Source organism: Petromyzon marinus, chromosome 65 (genome assembly GCF_048934315.1).
Source record: "Petromyzon marinus isolate PM22_M1 ecotype Great Lakes invasive population chromosome 65, UKy_Petmar_22M1.pri1.0, whole genome shotgun sequence".
In the NCBI taxonomy this organism is placed as follows: domain Eukaryota; kingdom Metazoa; phylum Chordata; class Hyperoartia; order Petromyzontiformes; family Petromyzontidae; genus Petromyzon; species Petromyzon marinus.
The window spans coordinates 3,994,178-4,014,284 of record NC_133731.1 but is presented as its reverse complement, the minus strand read 5'-3'; the positions used below and the strand labels follow the sequence as shown (position 1 = coordinate 4,014,284).

The following is a 20,107-nucleotide window of genomic DNA, read 5'->3' as shown; positions in this document are numbered from 1 at the left end:
ATAGCGTAGTGTATACAGCAACGCACCAACACACACACACGTACCAACACATATGAACACACACGAACACACCCGAACACACCCCCCATAACACGAAGACAAAGATCCCCCGTGTAGCCTTGACAGACTGTTGGGGCAAGTGCTGTTAGCGAGCAGCACCTATGAAGGCAGGCACGGCACACGAGGGGGTGGGTGGCCAGCACCACGCCCGGCCGCCTTTGTCTCCCCAGTGGCAATGTTTACACACCGCACCAGGTACTCATTTGAGGCTGAGTCGACCTAGGAGAGGCCCTGGACCGGTACAAATAATCGCCACTGGTATTGGCCGTGAGCGGGAATCGAACCTGGGTCGCCAGGTTCGCGCGCTAACCGTTGCACCACCGCTCCCCACACTGACCGCACCAACATCACCACCACCAACAACAACCACCGCCATTCGCCATTAAGTGGTGCCAGGCTAGGTGCACGTTAAGGCCATGTGAAGTGTCGAACGCCCGCTGGCAAGGAGGTCACGGAGCAGACCCAGCAGGTGCCACGGGTCGACTGACTGAGATGAGTGGCCGATGCACGACCTGTGCCTCCCCTACTGGGCCAGGCTAGGTGCACCAGGAGGTCACGGGGCAGACCCAGCAGGTGCCACGGGTCGACTTACTGAGTTCACTGGGCCGATGCACCACCTGTGTCCCCTACTGTGCCAACTTCAATTCAACTACCGCGAAACTACGCCACCGCCACCACCGCTACCACCGCCACCGTCCGGCTTTAGGTCTTCTCTTCCCCTGGGTCACCGACCTCTGGGGTACCACTCCACTCCCCGTCTCGGTATACCTCACCTCCTCCACCCTGCATCACCCTGCATCATCCTGCATCATCCTCCACCCTGCATCATCCTCTACCCTCCATTATCCTCCACCCTCCATCATCGTCCACCCTGAATCATCCACCACCCTGAATCATTCTCCACCCTGCATCATGCGATTTGAAAAGTCCTATTACTTTCTTATTGGAATTGTTAAATTTTTGTTATAATTTTTATAACTTTATTTAACTTAACAATTATTCTATGTTTGATAGTTTTATTTCAATTAAAGCATTTTAATAAATACATTTTGGAAGCATATCTCTTAACTCTTTGGTTCTATTCGGTAAAGTCACGTAGGTAAAAAATTCCCATCCTTGCATTAGAATATATGGAGCAGTTCATATTTCATGGTATCACGTGGTAATGCTCCATCACGTGTTTTAAATCTATTACACGGTGAATATTGAACTGAAGCTTGATTTTTTTTATTTAATCGCAAATCAAATCGCAATCGCAACATCTGTCAGAAAAATCTCGAGGGTTGCGTCATCTCAACGTGCGCTCGACTGTGAAGGATGCTGATTGATGATGATGATGTTGGTGGTGGTGGTGGTGGAAGTGTCACACAGCGCTCACACACACACACATCCTCATTCTACGAGAGAGCACGAGGGAGAGAGAGAGAGAGAGAGGGGGGAGAGGATGGAGATTCAAAAGCAAAATTCCTCGCTCTCGCAACCGATCCGATGCCCCGGGGTTTGCGTAACCCCCGTGACGCACGCGACTCGAGGCAGGGGTTGCGGGAAGCGGAGAGGCGAAGTCCCGGGGGGGGGGGTTGTGGAGGGGTTAGGGGGGACAGCGGCTAGTGGGGATGTGAGGGGCTGGAGGAATGAGGGGGGGAAGGGAGGAAAGGGGGGCGAAGGAAGAAAGGAAGTAGTAGTAGTGGTGGTGGTGGTGGTGCGGGTTGGGAAACTGAACCCAAGTGGAACACAGCGATCATTTCCATACGGCTCCCTCTCCTCTTCCTCCTCCTCCCCCCCCTCCTCCCTCTCCCCTTCCTCCCTCTCCTCCTCCTCCCCCTCCTCCTCCTCCCCCTCCTCCTCCTCCCCCTCCTCCTCCTCCCTCTCCTCCCCCTCCTCCCTCTCCCCTTACTCCCTCTCCTCCATCCCCCCTCCCTCTCTCTGCTCCCTCTCCTCCTCCTCCCCCTCCTCCTCCTCCCCCTCCTCCTCCTCCCCCTAATCCTCCCTCTCATCCCTCTCCTCCCTCTCCTCCTCCTTACCCCTCTTCCTCTACCCCCTCCGCCCTCTCCTCCTGCTCCTCCTCCTTCTCCCTCCACCTCCCCTCCCTCTCCTCCTCCTCCTCCTCCTCCAACCTCTTCCTCCTCCGCCCTCCCTCCTCTCCCGAGTGACAAAATCGCGGTGCGTTCCTGCTCTGTGTCGGCACTCGAGGCCGGGGCTGGACACGCGCTGCCGGCGAACATCGCGACTCCCTCCGCCAGGCATCGAACTCAGGAGGGTGAAGCTGCGCGGATTCGGCTCCGTTCATCGCACAGACTTCGAGCGTCACTGCCGAGAGTGGTGAGTGTCACAGCGAGGGTGGTGAGTGTCACAGCGAGGGTGGTGAGTGTCACAGCGAGAGTGGTGAGTGTCACTGCCGAGAGTGGTGAGTGTCACAGCGAGGGTGGTGAGTGTCACAGCGAGGGTGGTGAGTGTCACAGCGAGGGTGGTGAGTGTCACAGCGAGGGTGGTGAGTGTCACAGCGAGGGTGGTGAGTGTCACAGCGAGGGTGGTGAGTGTCACAGCGAGGGTGGTGAGTGTCACAGCGAGGGTGGTGAGTGTCACAGCGAGGGTGGTGAGTGTCACAGCGAGAGTGGTGAGTGTCACAGCGAGGGTGGTGAGTGTCACAGCGAGGGTGGTGAGTGTCACAGCGAGGGTGGTGAGTGTCACAGCGAGGGTGGTGAGTGTCACAGCGAAGGTGGTGAGTGTCACAGCGAGGGTGGTGAGTGTCACAGCGAGGGTGGTGAGTGTCACAGCGAGGGTGGTGAGTGTCACAGCGAAGGTGGTGAGTGCCACAGCGAGAGTGGTGAGTGTCACAGCGAGGGTGGTGAGTGTCACAGCGAGGGTGGTGAGTGTCACAGTGAGGGTGGTGAGTGTCACAGTGAGGGTGGTGAGTGTCACAGCGAGGGTGGTGAGTGTCACAGTGAGGGTGGTGAGTGTCACAGCGAGGGTGGTGAGTGTCACAGCGAGGGTGGTGAGTGTCACAGTTAAGGTAGTGAGTGTCACAGCGAGGGTGGTGAGTGTCACAGCGAGGGTGGTGAGTGTCACAGCGAGGGTGGTGAGTGTCACAGCGAGGGTGGTGAGTGTCACAGCGAGAGTGGTGAGTGTCACAGCGAGGGTGGTGAGTGTCACAGCGAAGGTGGTGAGTGCCACAGCGAGAGTGGTGAGTGTCACAGCGAGGGTGGTGAGTGTCACAGCGAGGGTGGTGAGTGTCACAGTGAGGGTGGTGAGTGTCACAGTGAGGGTGGTGAGTGTCACAGCGAGAGTGGTGATTGTCACAGCGAGGGTGGTGAGTGTCACAGTGAGGGTGGTGAGTGTCACAGCGAGGGTGGTGAGTGTCACAGCGAGGGTGGTGAGTGTCACAGTTAAGGTAGTGAGAGTCACAGCGAGGGTGGTGAGTGTCACAGCGAGGGTGGTGAGTGTCACAGCGAGGGTGGTGAGTGTCACAGCGAGGGTGGTGAGTGTCACAGCGAGAGTGGTGAGTGTCACAGCGAAGGTGGTGAGTGTCACAGCGAGGGTGGTGAGTGTCACAGCGAGGGTGGTGAGTGTCACAGCGAGGGTGGTGAGTGTCACAGCGAGGGTGGTGAGTGTCACAGCGAGGGTGGTGAGTGTCACAGCGAGGGTGGTGAGTGTCACAGCGAGGGTGGTGAGTGTCACAGTGAGGGTGGTGAGTGTCACAGCGAGAGTGGTGAGTGTCACAGCGAGGGTGGTGAGTGTCACAGCGAGGGTGGTGAGTGTCACAGCGAAGGTGGTGAGTGTCACAGCGAGGGTGGTGAGTGTCACAGTGAGGGTGATGAGTGTCACAGCGAGGGTGATGAGTGTCACAGCGAGGGTGGTGAGTGTCATAGTGAGGGTGGTGAGTGTCACAGCGAGGGAGGTGAGTGTCACAGCGAGGATGGTGAGTGTCACAGCGAGGGTGGTGAGTGTCACAGTGAGGGTGGTGAGTGTCACAGCGAGGGTGGTGAGTGTCACAGCGAGGATCATAAACCATCATCACAAACCATCATCATCACAAACCATCGTCACAAATCATCATCATCACAAACCATCATCATCACAAACCATCATCACAAACCATAATCACAAACCATCATCATCACAAACCATCATCATCACAAACCATCATCATCACAAACCATCATCATCACAAACCATCATCACAAGCCATCATCATCACAAACCATCACCATCACAAACCATCATCATCACAAACCATTATCATCACAAACCATCATCATCACAAACCATCATCATCACAAACCATCATCATCACAAACCATAATCACAAACCATCATCACAAACCATCATCACAAACCATCATCATCATCATCACAAACCATCATTAAAAACCATCATCACGAACCATCATCATCACACACCATCATCATCACAAACCATCATCATCACAAACCATCATCACAAACCATCATCATCACAAACCATCATCATCACAAACCATCATCACAAACCATCATCATCACAAACCATCATCACAAAACCATCATCATCACAAACCATCATCACGAACCATCATCATCAAAAACCATCATCACAAACCATCATCATCACAAACATCATCATCACAAACCATCATCATCACAAACCATCATCACGAACCATCATAATCACAAACCATCATCACAAACAATAATCATCACAAACCATCATCACGAACCATCATCACAAACCATCATCATCACAAACCATCATCACAAACCATCATCATCACAAACCATCATCACAAACCATCACCACAAACCATCATCACAAACCATCATCATCACAAACCATCATCACAAACCATCATCACAAACCATCATCATCACAAACCATCATCACAAACCATCATCACAAACCATCATCATCACAAACCATCATCACAAACCATCATCATCACAAACCATCATCACAAACCATCATCACGAACCATCATCATCACAAACCATCATCATCACAAACCATCATCACAAACCATCATTACAAACCATCATCACAAACCATCATCATCACAAACCATCATCATCACAAACCATCATCATCACAAACCATCATTACCACAAACCATCATCACGAACCATCATCACAAACCATCATCATCACAAACCATCATTACAAACCATCATCACAAACCATCATCACGAACCATCATCATCACGAACCATCGCCACAAACCATCATCATCACAAACCATCATCATCACAAACCATCATCATTACTAACCATCATCATCACAAACCATCATCACAAACCATCATCATCACAAACCATCATCACGAACCATCATAATCACAAACCATCATCACAAACAATAATCATCACAAACCATCATCACGAACCATCATCACAAACCATCATCATCACAAACCATCATCACAAACCATCATCATCACAAACCATCATCACAAACCATCACCACAAACCATCATCACAAACCATCATCATCACAAACCATCATCACAAACCATCATCACAAACCATCATCATCACAAACCATCATCACAAACCATCATCACAAACCATCATCATCACAAACCATCATCACAAACCATCATCATCACAAACCATCATCACAAACCATCATCACGAACCATCATCATCACAAACCATCATCATCACAAACCATCATCACAAACCATCATTACAAACCATCATCACAAACCATCATCATCACAAACCATCATCATCACAAACCATCATCATCACAAACCATCATTACCACAAACCATCATCACGAACCATCATCACAAACCATCATCATCACAAACCATCATTACAAACCATCATCACAAACCATCATCACGAACCATCATCATCACGAACCATCGCCACAAACCATCATCATCACAAACCATCATCATCACAAACCATCATCATTACTAACCATCATCATCACAAACCATCATCACAAACCATCATCATCACAAACCATCATCACGAACCATCATCATCACAAACCATCATCATGATCACAAACCATCATTAAAAACCATCATCACGAACCATCATCATCACACACCATCATCATCACAAACCATCATCACAAACCATCATCACAAACCATCATCATCACAAACCATCATCACAAACCATCATCACAAACCATCATCATCACAAACCATCATCATCACAAACCATCATCACAAACCATCATCATCACAAACCATCATCATCACAAACCATCATCACGAACCATCATCATCAAAAACCATCATCACAAACCATCATCATCACAAACCATCATCACGAACCATCATCACAAACCATCATCACCAACCATCATCATCACAAACATCATCATCACAAACCATCATCATCACAAACCATCATCACAAACCATCATCACGAACCATCATCATCACAAACCATCATCATCACAAACCATCATCACAAACCATCATTACAAACCATCATCACAAACCATCATCATCACAAACCATCATCATCACAAACCATCATCATCACAAACCATCATTACCACAAACCATCATCACGAACCATCATCACAAACCATCATCATCACAAACCATCATTACAAACCATCATCACAAACCATCATCACGAACCATCATCATCACGAACCATCGCCACAAACCATCATCATCACAAACCATCATCATCACAAACCATCATCATCACAAACCATCATTATCACGAACCATCATCACAAACCATCATCATCATAAACCATCATCACCAACCATCATCACAAACCATCATCATCACGAACCATCATCATCACAAACCATCATCACAAACCATCATCATCACAAACCATCATCATCACAAACATCATCATCACAAACCATCATCATCACAAACCATCATCACGAACCATCATCACAAACCATCATCACCAACCATCATCATCACAAACCATCATCATCACAAACCATCATCATCACAAACCATCATCATCACAAACCATCATCATCACAAACCATCATCACAAACCATCATCATCACATACCATCATTATCACAAACCATCATCACAATCCATCATCATCACAAACCATCATCATCACAAACCATCACCATCACAAACCATCATCACGAACCATCATCATCACAAACCATCATCACAAACCATCACCATCACAAACCATCATCACGAACCATCATCATCACAAACCATCATCACAAACCATCATCATCACAAACCATCACCACGCCAACTCCACCGCTCATGCTCGCAGCAGCAACACCGGCGAGTGTCTAACAAAGACGATGGCCATGGCATCGCTTGCGCACTCAGACGTGCTCCTGTGGCCGTCTGGAACGCTCTCCTGTTACACGTTCTTCACGTTCTGCAGATGTAGATGCCACTGGTTATTCACGTTCTGCAGATGTAGATGCCACTGGTTCTTCACGTTCTGCAGATGTAGATGACGCTGGTTCTTCACGTTCTGCAGATGTAGATGCCACTGGTTCTTCACGTTCTGCAGATGTAGATGACGCTGGTTCTTCACGTTCTGCAGATGTAGATGCCACTGGTTCTTCACATTCTGTAGATGTAGATGCCACTGGTTCTTCACGTTCTGTAGATGTAGATGCCACTGGTTCTTCACGTTCTGTAGATGTATATGTCACTGGTTCTTCACGTTCTGCAGATGTAGATGCCACTGGTTCTTCACGTTCTGTAGATGTAGATGCCACTGGTTCTTCACGTTCTGTAGATGTAGATGTCACTGGTTCTTCACGTTCTGCAGATGTAGATGCCACTGGTTCTTCACGTTCTGTAGATGTAGATGCCACTGGTTCTTCACGTTCTGTAGATGTAGATGCCACTGGTTCTTCACGTTCTGTAGATGTAGATGTCACTGGTTCTTCACGTTCTGCAGATGTAGATGCCACTGGTTCTTCACGTTCTGTAGATGTAGATGCCACTGGTTCTTCACGTTCTGTAGATGTAGATGCCACTGGTTCGTCACGTTCTGCAGATGTAGATGCCACTGGTTCTTCACGTTCTGTAGATGTAGATGCCACTGGTTCTTCACGTTCTGTAGATGTAGATGCCACTGGTTCTTCACGTTCTGCAGATGGAGATGCCACTGGTTCTTCACGTTCTGTAGATGTAGATGCCACTGGTTCTTCACGTTCTGCAGATGTAGATGCCACTGGTTCTTCACGTTCTGTAGATGTAGATGCCACTGGTTCTTCACGTTCTGTAGATGTAGATGCCACTGGTTCATCACGTTATGTAGATGTAGATGCCACTGGTTCTTCACGTTCTGCAGATGTAGATGCCACTGGTTCTTCACGTTCTGTAGATGTAGATGCCACTGGTTCTTCACGTTCTGTAGATGTAGATGCCACTGGTTCTTTACGTTCTGTAGATGTAGATGCCACTGGTTCTTCACGTTCTGTAGATGTAGATGTCACTGGTTCTTCACGTTCTGCAGATGTAGATGCCACTGGTTCTTCACGTTCTGTAGATGTAGATGCCACTGGTTCTTCACGTTCTGTAGATGTAGATGCCACTGGTTCTTCACGTTCTGCAGATGTAGATGCCACTGGTTCTTCACGTTCTGTAGATGTAGATGTCACTGGTTCTTCACGTTCTGCAGATGTAGATGCCACTGGTTCTTCACGTTCTGTAGATGTAGATGCCACTGGTTCTTCACGTTCTGTAGATGTAGATGCCACTGGTTCGTCACGTTCTGCAGATGTAGATGCCACTGGTTCTTCACGTTCTGTAGATGTAGATGCCACTGGTTCTTCACGTTCTGTAGATGTAGATGCCACTGGTTCTTCACGTTCTGCAGATGGAGATGCCACTGGTTCTTCACGTTCTGTAGATGTAGATGCCACTGGTTCTTCACGTTCTGCAGATGTAGATGCCACTGGTTCTTCACGTTCTGTAGATGTAGATGCCACTGGTTCTTCACGTTCTGTAGATGTAGATGCCACTGGTTCATCACGTTATGTAGATGTAGATGCCACTGGTTCTTCACGTTCTGCAGATGTAGATGCCACTGGTTCTTCACGTTCTGTAGATGTAGATGCCACTGGTTCTTCACGTTCTGTAGATGTAGATGCCACTGGTTCTTCACGTTCTGTAGATGTAGATGCCACTGGTTCTTCACGTTCTGTAGATGTAGATGTCACTGGTTCTTCACGTTCTGCAGATGTAGATGCCACTGGTTCTTCACGTTCTGTAGATGTAGATGCCACTGGTTCTTCACGTTCTGTAGATGTAGATGCCACTGGTTCTTCACGTTCTGCAGATGTAGATGCCACTGGTTCTTCACGTTCTGTAGATGTAGATGCCACTGGTTCTTCACGTTCTGTAGATGTAGATGCCACTGGTTCTTCACGTTCTGCAGATGTAGATGCCACTGGTTCTTCACGTTCTGTAGATGTAGATGCCACTGGTTCTTCACGTTCTGCAGATGTAGATGCCACTGGTTCTTCACGTTCTGTAGATGTAGATGCCACTGGTTCTTCACGTTCTGTAGATGTAGATGCCACTGGTTCTTCACGTTCTGTAGATGTAGATGCCACTGGTTCTTCACGTTCTGCAGATGTAGATGACGCTGGTTCTTCACGTTCTGCAGATGTAGATGCCACTGGTTCTTCACATTCTGTAGATGTAGATGCCACTGGTTCTTCACGTTCTGCAGATGTAGATGCCGCTGGTTCTTCACGTTCTGCAGATGTAGATGCCGCTGGTTCTTCACGTTCTGTAGATGTAGATGTCACTGGTTCTTCACGTTCTGCAGATGTAGATGCCACTGGTTCTTCACGTTCTGTAGATGTAGATGCCACTGGTTCTTCACGTTCTGTAGATGTAAATGCCACTGGTTCTTCACGTTCTGCAGATGTAGATGCCACTGGTTCTTCACGTTCTGTAGATGTAGATGCCACTGGTTCTTCACGTTCTGTAGATGTAGATGCCACTGGTTCTTCACGTTCTGCAGATGTAGATGCCACTGGTTCTTCACGTTCTGTAGATGTAGATGCCACTGGTTCTTCACGTTCTGCAGATGTAGATGCCACTGGTTCTTCACGTTCTGTAGATGTAGATGCCACTGGTTCTTCACGTTCTGTAGATGTAGATGCCACTGGTTCTTCACGTTATGTAGATGTAGATGCCACTGGTTCTTCACGTTCTGTAGATGTAGATGTCACTGGTTCTTCACGTTCTGCAGATGTAGATGCCACTGGTTCTTCACGTTCTGTAGATGTAGATGCCACTGGTTCTTCACGTTCTGCAGATGTGGATGCCACTGGTTCTTCACGTTCTGTAGATGTAGATGCCACTGGTTCTTCACGTTCTGCAGATGTAGATGCCACTGGTTCTTCACGTTCTGTAGATGTAGATGCCACTGGTTCTTCACGTTCTGTAGATGTAGATGCCACTGGTTCTTCACGTTCTGTAGATGTAGATGCCACTGGTTCTTCACGTTCTGCAGATGTAGATGCCGCTGGTTCTTCACGTTCTGCAGATGTAGATGCCGCTGGTTCTTCACGTTCTAAAGATGTAGATGTCACTGGTTCTTCAAGTTCTGCATATGTAGATGCAGCTGGTTATTCACGTTCTACAAATGTAGATGCCACTGGTTCTTCACGTTCTGCAGATGTAGATACCACTGGTTTTTCACGTTCTGCAGATGTAGATGCCACTGGTTCGTCACGATCTGCAAATGTAGATGCCACTGGTTCTTCACATTATGTAGATGTAGATGCCACTGGTTCTTCACGTTCTGCAGATGTAGATGACGCTGGTTCTTCACGTTCTGCAGATGTAGATGCCACTGGTTCTTCACATTCTGTAGATGTAGATGCCACTGGTTCTTCACATTCTGTAGATGTAGATGCCACTGGTTCTTCACGTTCTGCAGATGTAGATGCCGCTGGTTCTTCACGTTCTGCAGATGTAGATGCCGCCGGTTTTTCACGTTCTACAGATGTAGATGCCACTGGTTCTTCACGTTCTGCAGATGTAAATACCACTGGTTCTTCACGTTCTGCAGATGTAGATGCCACTGGTTCGCCATGATCTGCAGATGTAGATGCCACTGGTTCTTCACATTGTGTAGATGTAGATGCCACTGGTTGTTCACGCTCTGCAGATGTAGATGCCGTTGGTTCTTCACGTTCTGCAGATGTAGATGACACTGGTTCTTCACATTCTGTAGATTTAGATGCCACTGGTTCTTCACATTCTGTAGATGTAGATGCCACTGGTTCTTCACGTTCTGCAGGTGTAGATGCCGCTGGTTATTCACGTTATGCAGATGTTGATGCCACTGGTTCTTTACGTTCTGTAGATGTAGATGCCACTGGTTCTTCATGTTCTGTAGATGTAGATGCCACTGGTTATTCATGTTCTGTAGATGAAGATGCCACTGGTTCTTCATGTTCTGTATATGTAGATGCCACTGGTTCGTCACGTTCTGCAGATGTAGATGCCACTGGTTCTCCACGTTCTGCAAATGTAGATGCCACTGGTTCTTTACGTTCTGTAGATGTAGATGCCACTGGTTCTTCATGTTCTGTAGATGTAGATGCCACTGGTTATTCATGTTCTGTAGATGAAGATGCCACTGGTTCTTCATGTTCTGTATATGTAGATGCCACTGGTTCGTCACGTTCTGCAGATGTAGATGCCACTGGTTCTCCACGTTCTGCAAATGTAGATGCCACTGGTTCTTCACGTTCTGCAGATGTAGATGCCACTGGTTCTTCTTGTTCTGCAAATGTAGATGCCACTGGTTCTTCACGTTCTGCAGATGTAGATGCCACTGGTTCTTCACATTCTGAAGATGTAGATACCACTGGTTCTTCATGTACTGGAGATGTAGATGCCATTGGTTCTTCACGTTCTACAGATGTAGATGCTACTGGTTCTTCATGTTCTGCAGATGTAGATGCCACTGGTTCTTCACATTCTGCGGATGTAGTTACCACTGGTTCTTCACGTTCTGCAAATGTAGATGCCACTGGTTCTTCATGTTCTGTAGATGTAGATGCCACTGGTTCTTAATGTTCTGTAGATGAAGATGCCACTGGTTCTTCATGTTCTGTAGATGTAGATGCCACTGGTTCTTCATGTTCTGTAGATGAAGATGCCACTGGTTCTTCATTTTCTGTAGATGCAGATACCACTGGTTCTTCACATTCTGCAGATGTAGATGCCACTGGTTTTTCACGTTCTGCAGATGTAGATGCCACTTATTCTTCATGTTCTGCAGATGTAGATGCCACTGGTTCTTCATGTTCTGTAGACGTAGATGCCACTGGTTGTTCACGTTCTGCAGATGTAGATGTCACTGGTTCTTCATGTTCTGTAGATGTAGATGACACTGGTTCTGCATGTTCTGTAGATGTAGATGCCACTGGTTCTTCACGTTCTACACATGTAGATGCCACTGATTCTTCATGTCCTGCAGATGTAGATGCCAATGGTTGGTCATGTTCTGTAGAAGTTCATGCCACTGGTTGTTCATGTTATGTAAATTAAGATGCCACTGATTCTTCACATTTTGCAGATGTAGATTCCACCATCTCTTCACATTCTGTAGATGTAGATGCCACTGGTTCTTCACGTTCTGCAGATGTAGATGCCACCGTCTCTTCACATTCTGTAGATGTAGATGCCACTGGTTCTCCACGTTCTGCAAATGTAGATGCCACTGGTTCTTTACGTTCTGTAGATGTAGATGCCACTGGTTCTTCATGTTCTGTAGATGTAGATGCCACTGGTTATTCATGTTCTGTAGATGAAGATGCCACTGGTTCTTCATGTTCTGTATATGTAGATGCCACTGGTTCGTCACGTTCTGCAGATGTAGATGCCACTGGTTCTCCACGTTCTGCAAATGTAGATGCCACTGGTTCTTCACGTTCTGCAGATGTAGATGCCACTGGTTCTTCTTGTTCTGCAAATGTAGATGCCACTGGTTCTTCACGTTCTGCAGATGTAGATGCCACTGGTTCTTCACATTCTGAAGATGTAGATACCACTGGTTCTTCATGTACTGGAGATGTAGATGCCATTGGTTCTTCACGTTCTACAGATGTAGATGCTACTGGTTCTTCATGTTCTGCAGATGTAGATGCCACTGGTTCTTCACATTCTGCGGATGTAGTTACCACTGGTTCTTCACGTTCTGCAAATGTAGATGCCACTGGTTCTTCATGTTCTGTAGATGTAGATGCCACTGGTTCTTAATGTTCTGTAGATGAAGATGCCACTGGTTCTTCATGTTCTGTAGATGTAGATGCCACTGGTTCTTCATGTTCTGTAGATGAAGATGCCACTGGTTCTTCATTTTCTGTAGATGCAGATACCACTGGTTCTTCACATTCTGCAGATGTAGATGCCACTGGTTTTTCACGTTCTGCAGATGTAGATGCCACTTATTCTTCATGTTCTGCAGATGTAGATGCCACTGGTTCTTCATGTTCTGTAGACGTAGATGCCACTGGTTGTTCACGTTCTGCAGATGTAGATGTCACTGGTTCTTCATGTTCTGTAGATGTAGATGACACTGGTTCTGCATGTTCTGTAGATGTAGATGCCACTGGTTCTTCACGTTCTACACATGTAGATGCCACTGATTCTTCATGTCCTGCAGATGTAGATGCCAATGGTTGGTCATGTTCTGTAGAAGTTCATGCCACTGGTTGTTCATGTTATGTAAATTAAGATGCCACTGATTCTTCACATTTTGCAGATGTAGATTCCACCATCTCTTCACATTCTGTAGATGTAGATGCCACTGGTTCTTCACGTTCTGCAGATGTAGATGCCACCGTCTCTTCACATTCTGTAGATGTAGATGCCACTGGTTCTTCACGTTCTGTAGATGCCACTGGTTTTTCACGTTCTGTAGATGCCACTGGTTCTTAATGTTCTACAGATGTAGATGCCACTGGTTTTTCATGTTCTGCAGATGTAGATGCCACTGCTTCTTCACATTCTACAGCTGTAGATGCCACTAGTTCTTCACGTTCTACAGATGTAGATGCCACTGGTTCTTCACGTTCTACAGATGTAGATGTCACTGGTTATTCACGTTCTGTAGATGCCACTGGTTCTTCACGTTCTATAGATGCCACTGGTTTTTCACGTTCTGTAGATGCCACTGGTTCTTAATGTTCTACAGATGTAGATGCCACTGGTTTTTCATGTTCTGCAGATGTAGATGCCACTGCTTCTTCACATTCTACAGCTGTAGATGCCACTAGTTCTTCACGTTCTACAGATGTAGATGCCACTGGTTCTTCACGTTCTACAGATGTAGATGTCACTGGTTATTCACGTTTTGTAGATGTAGATGCCACTGGTACTTCACGTTCTACAGATGTAGATGCCACTGGTTCTTCACGTTTTATAGATGTAGATGCTACTGCTTTTTCACGTTCTACACATGTAGATGCCACTGGTTCTTCATGTTCTGCAGATGTAGATGCCACTGGTTCTTCACGTTTTACACATGTAGATGCCACTGATTCTTCATGTTCTGCAGATGTAGATGCCACTGGTTCTTCCTGTTCTGTTGAAGTAGATGCCACTAGTTCTTCATGCTCTGTAGATGTACATGCCACTGGTTCTTCACGTTCAACAGATGTAGATTCCACTGGTACTTCATATTCTACAGATGTAGATGCCACTGGTACTTCACGTTCTACAGATGTAGATGCCACTGGTTCTTCACGTTCTATAGATGTAGATGCTACTGCTTTTTCACGTTCTACACATGTAGATGCCACTGGTTCTTCATGTTCTGCAGATGTAGATGCCACTGGTTCTTCACGTTTTACACATGTAGATGCCACTGATTTTTCATGTTCTGCAGATGTAGATGCCACTGGTTCTTCCTGTTCTGTTGAAGTAGATGCCACTAGTTCTTCATGCTCTGTAGATGTACATGCCACTGGTTCTTCACGTTCAACAGATGTAGATTCCACTGGTACTTCATGGTCTACAGATGTAGATGCCACTGGTTCTTCATGTTCTACAGATGTAGATGCCACTGGTTCTTCACATTCTGCAGATGTAGACGCCACTGATTCTTCACGTTCAACAGATGTAGATGGCACTGGTTCTTCACGTTCTACAGCTGTAGATGTAACTGGTTCGTCACGTTCTACAGATGTAGATGTCACTGGTTCTTCACGTTTTGTAAATGTAGATGCCACTGGTTCTTAATGTTCTACAGATGTAGATGCCACTGGTTCTTCCCATTCTGTAGATGTAGATGCCACTGGTTCTTCACGTTCTGTAGATGTAGATGCCACTGGTTCTTCACGTTCTGTAGGTGTAGATGCCACTGGTTCTTCACGTTCTGTAGATGTAGATGCCACTGTTTTGTTCCTAAGTTCGTATGTCCTAAGTAGAGGAGTCCCTTCCTGTACTTATTGTCCTTCTGATACCGTGTTAGTAAGCCACTGGGAGCTATCCACTTTAAAATGATCATCTAGATTGACAAACTCACATATTTAGAGATGCTTGTTGTCACGGGGGACCCGGGGTGGGGAATCGGGGGGGGCGGGGGTGGGGGCTGTGGGGGGGGGGGCGGGGGGACCGCTCTCGCGGGGATCTTTCGGCGCCCGCCACGAAGCGACGACTCCGCGGTGCCCCCAACACCTCAAGGCGCTGGGGGCACCGCGGCTGGGGCGAGACGACGTCACGGCGCTCCATCCACTCCCCTCCACCCCCCCCACCTCCCTCCCTCCCTTCCATCCCTCCTTGCCTCCCTCCCTTCCACCCCTCCCTCCCCACCTCTCTCCCTCCCCTCGCCCGCTCCAGCCGCGCGCACACAGAGGGGGTCATTGAGGCGCCGCGTCGAGTCCCGCCCCCCGCACTCCCCTAACGGCCGGGTTCGACTCACGCACAGGGGGCCTCATTGTGAGGAGGAGGAGGTGGAGGAGGAGGCGTGGAGGTCTCCACCCACAGATGGGTGGGGGGGGGGGGGGCGAGCAGCTCCAAGTTGGTCAAGAAGGAATTCCTTTATTTTTCTAACGGACTTTTACCTCCTAAGTGACGCCAATGTCGTATTCATTATCCACAAGCAATCATCGTCATCATCATACTATCATCATCAGCTCCTACATCATCATTTTCATCATCATACTATCATCATCCGTTCCTAGATCATCATTGTCATCATCATGCAATCATCATCTGTTCCTACATTGACGTCATACTTTCACCATCAGTTCCTACATCATCATTATCATCATCATGCAATCATCATCAGTTCCTACATCATCATGATCACGCAATCATCATCAGTTCCAACATCATCATCATCATCATGCAATCATCATCAGTTCCTTCATCATGATCATGCAATCATCATCTTTTCCTACATCATCATCATACAATCATCATCAGTTCCTACATCATAATCATCATACAATCATCATCAGTTCCTACATCATCATCATACAATCATCATTAGTTCCTACATCTTCATCATCATATAATCATCATCAGTTCCTACATCATCATTAGCGTCATCATACAATCATCATCAGTTCCTACATCATCATCATCATCATACAATCATCATCAGTACCTACATCATCATATTTTCATAATCAGTTCCTACATCATCATCATGCAATCATCATTAGTTCCTACATCATCATGATCATGCAATCATCATCAGTTCCAACACTATCATCATACAATCATCATCAGTTCCTACATCATCCTCATCATACAATCATCATCAGTTCCTACATCATCATCATAAAATCATCATCAGTTCCTACATCATCATCATCATAAAATCATCATCAGTTCCTACATCATCATCATACAATCATCATCAGTTCCTACATCATCGTCATCATCATCATACAATCATCTTCAGTTCCTACATCATCATACTTTCATCATCAGTTCCTACATCATCATTATCATCATCATGCAATCATCATTAGTTCCTACATAATCATGATCATGCAATCATCATCAGTTCCAACACCATGATCATCATGCAATCATCATCAGTTCCTTCATCATCATCATACAATCATCATCAGTTCCTACATCATCATCATGCAATCATCAGTTCCTACTTTATCATCATCATACAATCATCATCAGTTCCTACATCATCATCATACAATCATCATCAGTTCCTACATCATCCTCATCATACAATCATCATCAGTTCCTACATCATCATCATAAAATCATCATCAGTTCCTACATCATCATCATCATCATACAATCATCATCAGTTCCTACATAATCATCATACAATCATCAGTTCCTATATCATCATCATCATGCAATCATCATCAGTTCCTACATCATCATCATCATCATCATACAATCATCATTAGTTCCTACATCATCATCATCATACAATCATCATCATCAGTCCTTACATCATCATCAATCCCTACATCATCTTCATCATCATAGAATTATCATCAGTTCCTTCATCATCATCATCATCATGCAATCATCATCTGATCCTACATCATAATCATCATCACACAATCATCCTGAGTTCCGCCATCATCATCATCATACAATCATCATCAGTTCCTACATCATCATACAATCATCATCAGTTCCTACATCATCATCATGATCATCAGTTCCTACTTTATCATCATCATCATACAATCATCATCAGTTCCTACATCATCATCATACAATCATCATCAGTTCCTACATCATCATCATCATCAAATCATCATCAGTTCCTACATCATCATCATACTATCATCATCAGTTCCTACATAATCATACAATCATCATCAGTTCCTACATCATCATCATCATGCAATCATCATCAGTTCGTACTTCATCATCATCATGCAATCATCATCAGTTCCTACATCATCATCATCATGAAATCATCATCAGTTCCTACATAATCATCATAAAATCATCATCAGTTTCTACATCATCATCATGCAATCATCATCAGTTCTACATCATCATACAATCATCATCATCATCATCAGTTCCTACATTATCATCATACAATCATCATCAGTTCCTACATCATCATCATCATCACACAATCATCATCCGTTCCTACATCATCATCATCATACAATCATCATCAGTTCCTACATCATCATTATCGTCATCATACAATCATCATCAGTTCCTACATCATCGTCATCATCATACAATCATCATCAGTTCCTACATCATCATACAATCATCATCAGTTCCTATATCATCATCATACAATCATCATCAGTTCCTACATCATCATCATACAATCATCATTAGTTCCTACATCATCATCATCATGCAATCATCATTATCAGTCCCTACATCATCATCAGTCCCTACATCATCGTCATCATCATATAATCATCATCAGTTCCTACATCATCATTAGCGTCATCATACAATCATCATAAGTTCCTACATCATCATCATCACCATCATACAATCATCATCAGTTCCTACATCATCATCATACTTTCATCATCAGTTCCTACATCATCATTATCATCATCATGCAATCATCATCAGTTCATACATCATCATCATGCAATCATCATCAGTTCCTCCATCATCATCATGCAATCATCATTTTCTACATCATCATCATCATACAATCATCATCAGTTCCTACATCATCATCATACAATCATCATCAGTTCCTACATCATCATCATACAATCATCATTAGTTCCATCATCATCATCATCATACAATCATCATCAGTTTGTACATCATCACCATCATCATGCAATCTTCATCAGTTCCTACATCATCATACAATCATCATCAGTTCCTACATCATCATCATCATCATCATCGTACAATCATCATCAGTTCCAACATCATCACCATCATCATGCAATCATCATCAGTTCCTAGATCATCATCATCATCATACAATCATCACCAGTTCCTTCATCATCATCATGCAATCATCATCACATCCTACATCGTCATCATCATCATACAATCATCATCAGTTCCTACATATCATCATACCATCATCATCAGTTCCTACATCATCATCATCATCAATTATTATCAGTTCCTACATCATCATCATACAATCATCATCAGTTACTACATCACCATCATCACATCTGTCTCCATCATCATCATCACCACCATCATCATCACCATCATCACCATCACCATCATCACATCTGTCTCCATCAGCATCACCATCAGCATCACCATCAACATCACCATCATCATATCTGTATCCAATAACCACCATCATTACCATCACCATCATCACAACTGTCTCAATCATCATCATCTGTCTCCGCACCTCCGATTAGCACGGTTGGCTCGCACGTACGGTGCGAAAGAAGTTCAACGTACATACGTCTCCATCATCATCATCATCTGTCCATCATCACCGACATCATCTGTAACCATCACCGTCATCATCGTTATCTCCACCACCATCTTAAAAAGAGACAAAGATCCCCCGTGTAGCCTCAACAGACTGTAGGGGCAAGTGCTGTTAGCGAGCACCTATGAAGGCCGGCACTGTGGCACACGAGGTGGCTGGGTGGCCAGCACCACGCCCGGCCGTCTTTGTCTCCCCAGTGGCGATGTTAACACACCGCACCAGGTACTCATTTGAGACTGAGCCGACCTAGGCGAGGCCCAGGACCGGTTCAAAGCAATTGTCAACGGTGTTGGCCGTGAGCGGGAATCGAACTCGGGTCACCGAGCTCCGTAGCGCAGCGTAGCGCTAACCGCTGCACCACCGCTCCCCCCACCACCGTAATCATCATCATCGTTGTCTCCATCACCATTATCACTTCTCCATAATAAACGTTTCTGGGTTAGATCGCGTTAATTATAGATGTGTCGTAACCCTTCACGACCCGACACGGCCAATCATTAAAAAAAAACGTGTCACGTTTATAAAAGACAAAATAGTTCACCGGTGTGTTGAAGAGTGAGTGAATCGACAGCATTTACAGTTTTTTGAGTACGGCGAGTACAGCGAAACGTCGCACTCCAAAAAATGTCAACGTAAGAGCCAATGTGTTATTTCTGTGTATACATTTGATGTGCATCTGTCATACATTTATTGACGGACTGGTTATATTT

The 20,107-nt window shown here is 45.7% G+C and overlaps 1 protein-coding gene across 2 annotated transcripts in view; it reads left to right on the top strand.

Moving 5' to 3' along the window:
- The first annotated feature begins 2,241 nt into the window (after positions 1 to 2,241).
- LOC116956500 (G-protein coupled receptor 20-like) overlaps positions 2,242 to 20,107 on the top strand; it is a 36,073-nt gene continuing 18,207 nt past the window's right edge. Inside the window, exon 1 of one of the 2 annotated variants that reach the window (XM_032978173.2) lies at positions 2,242 to 2,379. The gene's annotated coding sequence lies outside the window, so the exon portion shown is untranslated. Of the gene's footprint in view, positions 2,380 to 2,445; positions 2,465 to 20,107 lie in introns of those variants that run through there. The other variant, XM_076054257.1, reaches the window with a different exon arrangement.